A 5,204-nucleotide genomic window follows, 5' to 3' on the forward strand; every position below is an offset into this window, starting at 1 on the left:
GTTCCAAATCCTAGAATACATTCTGTCCTCTTTACCTTGGTCAGCGCCACTGTCCATGGCTCCAGAGACTTCTGGGACTTGGCTTTGAAAATTGCACCCATATCTGTAGCACGTATTTTAAAAATTATTTGTACTAAGTATCCCCAAAGTGATACCCCTGGTACCTTAGGAATGAAACAATCCCAAGCAACTAAAATAAAAAGTCAGCAAACTTCAGCAAAGCATCCCAGTGGACAGCCATGTGCAAGGAAGTATTTTGAGGTCATAGAGGAGACAGTAATCTTTGTTTGAGGGCCAAAACACACTTCCCTAGTGAGGCTGCAGGATACACATAAATAATGCAGCCTGGAGAAAGGTCGTCTCTGGGGCTAGAGCCAGGGTTAGCAGCAACAGCTTGCAAAACGATTGCTCTGAAAACCTTCCACAAGTCTGGCTAAGTACCACAGGGAGAGTGGTGCTGAAAGCAGATAAGGCTTAACTCCTCTGCAGCGGGGGCCAACCTTGAACCCTATTGTTGCTGGAGACTTTACTAGGTATCACACTGCACTCCCTGCGGCACGCGAAACCATGGAGCAGGCAAGAGTGCTCATTGAGGGGCAGGAAACGCAGGCCACCGGGCATTGCAGGAGGTCACAAGACCACAGGGCAGCAGGCAGGAATCAATAGCACTGAGCAGAGTCCGGGGGGGATCAGTGACCCCTAGACTGTGTGACAGTTCAGCAAACTTGATGAACAGCCCACGTGGGGTTCGCCAGGGCTGTGCAGAGAGTCACAGACACCAATTTTTAGGGAATCAGAAGAAGGACACAGAACTGCACAGTGAAATAGAGCTGTCAAAGACGAATTTCCTGAGCAGGGATGTCTGGCAAAAGCAGACCATTTGGTCACTTCTGCATGATTTGAGGGCCCCAGGAAAGCATTCTTCCTGGTGCCTCCAAGGACTGAAATGACTGCTATCTATTCTCTGGGTCAAATTGTTTTCCCTCTCTCTGTTATACTATTTTTAACTGTTTTATTATGAGAAGTTTCAAACATACACAAAAGCAGAGAGAATAATATAATAAAACCCCACCAACCCACATGCTACTGGATTAGTACCCGCCCCTGCAAGGCCTACACATAATAATAGGATTTTATATAAGTAAGTATATAAAATAAGTAAGTACTTACAAGTAAGGACTTCTGTTTGAATCTCTAGAAGGACTTCTTTTTTAAAACATACCACACTATTATCACACCAGAAATAAACTGAACAGTAATCCCTCAACATCATCAAAAATCCAATTAGTGTTCAAATTTCCTGGAGTGTCTTAAAAGACTTCTTTATAGTTTGGGTTTTTTTTTTTTTTTTATGTAGAACTTAAACAAGGACCACCCATTACAGATGGTTGATATGTCTCTTACGTCACTTTACTTGTGTATGTTTCCTTCTTTCCCTCCATTTTTCTTTGCAATGTATTCATTGAAAAAGCTGTAAAGTTTCTCAGGTTTGGGGTTTTGCTGATTGTATCCACGTGGTGTCATGGACTGTATTCCACTGTCCCCTGTATTTCCTGGTAATTAAGTCTAGATATTTGGTCAAGTTCAGGTTCCATCTCTTGGCAACAATACCTCATACATGGTATTGTGTACTTCCATCAAGAGACACAAAATATCAGATTGTCTCTCATGTTGTGATGTTAGCTGCCATTGATGATTATTGGCTGGATCCATTACTTCATTCAGGATCACAGAATCATATTTTTGTTCTATTATTTCTCTTTCACCTAAGAGGTGGAAGACACAGGATAAACGTACCTCTGAGAAACCAAATGTTCTTGACTCTTTTCCTCTATTTACTAGTTTCTTAAGTCCCCAGTGAGACTTCCCTGGTGGTCCAGTGGTTAGGACTTGGCACTTTCACTGCAGGGGGCCCAGGTTCGATCCCTGGTCAGGGAACTGAGATCCCACAAGGCATGCGAGGCAGCCCCCCAAAAAAATTAAGTCACCAGTTGGTTCATGAGCACCCCTGAAAGAATCTTTTATTAGTATTACTATGATTTCATTGATTTATACATGTTTGGTATATTCCCATCCATTGCCACTATTATTCTTATCAATACTCAAGTTGCCCTGTCTTTCACCAGCAGTAGCCTCTACAAGTCACCTCGAAGTTCCTTTTGATAACTTACTTACTTACTTGTTCATCTTTTATATTTTTTGCCCAGACCTGGAATCAGCCATCTATCTAAGAAATGCTAGTTCTCACATGTGAAATGTGATACTGGAGACCACAACCTGCCCACAAAAGCACTCGTTAATAATGAGTTGGTCATTATTTCTAGGTCTAGGGCTGAACCAGGGTATACATTTTTTTTTAAAGAGAAATGACTTCATGAGCTCATACCAAGGTTACCAATTAAAATTTAGGATTCCAGGGTTTTTACTTAATCCCTATGATTTTACATTTGTACACCTTTTTCTTACACTGAGATTAGTTCCTAATGACATTAACAAAATCAGTGTGATTGTGCTACCTGATAATATGTCTTTAATAAGTTTAGACTAGCAACATCAATATTATTCCTAACAATATGATTACTAAAACCCGTTCAAGATTTTTTAACGGTTTTGTTGTTTTGTTTTTAGGGTATAATTCTCTAGGGATGTATAGACAAATCAGAGTTTAAAGCCATTTGAAATCATTCTCCTCAGTGTGGTTATGCCATCAATTTGATACCTGGTTGGGTTCATTCATTCATTTTGGTTTTCTTTTTTCTTTTAGGAATTGCTTATTAAATTTAATTTTGTTTTATAATTTGATAAAACACTCAGTTGGTTTCTAAATTGCAGCTACAAAGCAAAGTATATTCAGAGAAGTCTACCTTCTCTGTCTTCTCCATTCTCTTTCTTCTTTCCCACTTCAGTGATTTTTGTTAGGTTTGGGATTATTATATATAAATATGTATCTTTATTATATGTAAATATATATGTATGGATATATATACATGTATATATATATATATGCATTCTTATCCCTCCTTTTTCAATTATAAGGTAGTATATTATATACAGGGGTTTTTTTAATCTTACTTTTTTCACTTAATAAAATATCTTAAAGATTAATTTATAACAGCATATAAAAACATTTCTCATTTCTTTTTATAGCTGTCTAGTACTCCATTGCATACATGTATCACAGTTTTCAACTAGTTCTGCCTGTATTGATAAATATTTGAGTTGTTTCCAATCTTTTGCTATTGCAAATAATGTTCCAATGACTAATCTCATGAATGTATCCTTTTCTTTCTTCTTTCTTTCTTTCTTTCTTTCTTTTCTTTCTTTCTTTCTTTCTTTTTTCTTTTGTTATTATTGCTGCTATACCTTTTCTAGGATACTAATAGTTCTCAGAGAGATATGCTTATTAGTGATTCTCACTTCTGGGTGAATTGGATTATCTTATCAGATCACTTAGCTCTGAATATGCATTTGGCTATTTGTTAAAATAATCCATCACTTATTTTCTGCCCAGATGGGTTTGAGGAGAATGAGAGTACTTGGCACAGAAAAGGAGGTTCAGCTTTGAATTTGGGGAAGGAGGGCCCCCAAAGGAGATGTGAGGGTATATAACTAGCTAGTTTGTAATTTTGCCTGATCAGCATATTAACAGAGACAGAAATGCTTACATGCAAATCGAATATAATTCACTTGAGGTTACTTTTCTTTGAAATAGCACAAATCAAGCATATGTTTCCTTTGGTGACCATTTAGTATAGTATGAGTTGCTATATTACAATCATAGAGACATACTGGTAAGTATTATAGCTGAGACTATGGTGTGCATTTCCCCTCAACAGCTGCTGACAAAAACCACAGCAGCCTTCCTGAAATACATCCTTCCCTTTACTAAAGAATCACGGTTCACCTACAGTTGCATGGCGAGTGTGGCAGAGTAATTGGAATTTAGAGGTGCCGTTTGAAAGCCACGCCCCAAATTCCTGAAAAGAGCCACTAAGACAAAAGAATTTTAAAAGGAACCTGCTTATTTTTGTGAATGAATGACAGAGAAGGAGAGAGAGGTTTGCAAAGCGATTGGAAAATAACTGTAGCTAGAATTACATTTTTTTTCTTTCCAAACTTTAGGTTTGAGGCTTAATCACATCTCTACTAAAAGACCAGATACGGGAGGCCCAGTTACCCCTCCTGATCTCTGCATGAGGTTGGAGTGGCTTTGGGAATGTAGTAGAACTGAATTTCATCCCAGGAAAAACTGTAGGGTGACAGATAACAAGAAAGAGAGAGAGTGTACGAGGGCAAGTCACTATAGAAATGAGAGGACTTCCCTGGTGGCACAGTGGTTAGGAATCCGCCTGCCAATGCAGGGGACACGGGTTCGAGCCTTGGTCCGGGAAGATCCCACATGCCATGGAGCAACTAAGCCCGTGCGCCACAACTACTGAAGCCCGCGTGCCTAGAGCCCATGCTCCGCAACAAGAGAAGCCACCGCCATGAGAAGCATGCGCACCGTAATGAAGAGTAGCCCCCACTTGCCGCAACTAGAGAAAGCCCGCGTGCAGCAACGAAGACCCAATGCAGCCAAAAATAAATAAATAAATTTTAAAAATAAATAAATAAAATAAAAATAAAAAATAAAAAAAGAAATGAGAAAGCAGAACTTCCCTGGTGGTGCAGTGGTTAAGAATCCGCCTGCCAGCGCAGGGGACACGGGTTCGAGCCCTGGTCTGGGAAGATCCCACGTGCTGCGGAGCAACTAAACCTGTGCGCCACAACTACTGAGCCTGCTTGCACAACTACTGAAGCCCACGCACCTAGAGCCCATGCCCCACAACAAGAGAAGCCACCGCAATGAGAAGCCTGCGTACTGCAACTAAGAGTAGCCCCCGCTCGCCACAACTAGAGAAAGCCCGCATGCAGCAACGAAGACCCAAAGCAGCCAAAAATAAATAAATTAGTTAATTAATAAAAAAAAGAAAAAAGAAATGAGAAAGCAGTGAAAGATTTTAAGTGACAAATATCACAGTGCAACTTTAACTTTTGAAAGGGAATAAGCAAGGAAACCGGATCCCTGACCAATGTCCACCAACTGCTGAGTGCCAGCCTGGTTTCTGGGCCTCTGTTTGTTTCCTGTCAGATGGAAGCTTCTGTTTACCTTCCAAGACTGACCCGAGCATGAGGCTTGTCCCTAATTTCCACTAACTGATGGA

The 5,204-nt window shown here is 40.0% G+C and overlaps 1 non-coding gene across 1 annotated transcript; it reads left to right on the plus strand.

Annotated features, from left to right (window-relative positions):
- The first annotated feature begins 1,865 nt into the window (after window positions 1-1,865).
- Window positions 1,866-1,938, plus strand: TRNAE-UUC (transfer RNA glutamic acid (anticodon UUC)). The gene has a single exon. It is a non-coding gene; the product is annotated as a tRNA-Glu (tRNA).
- The last annotated feature ends 3,266 nt before the right edge of the window (window positions 1,939-5,204 follow it).

The sequence above is a fragment of the Balaenoptera acutorostrata genome, chromosome 3, assembly GCF_949987535.1.
Source record: "Balaenoptera acutorostrata chromosome 3, mBalAcu1.1, whole genome shotgun sequence".
In the NCBI taxonomy this organism is placed as follows: Eukaryota; Metazoa; Chordata; class Mammalia; order Artiodactyla; family Balaenopteridae; genus Balaenoptera; species Balaenoptera acutorostrata.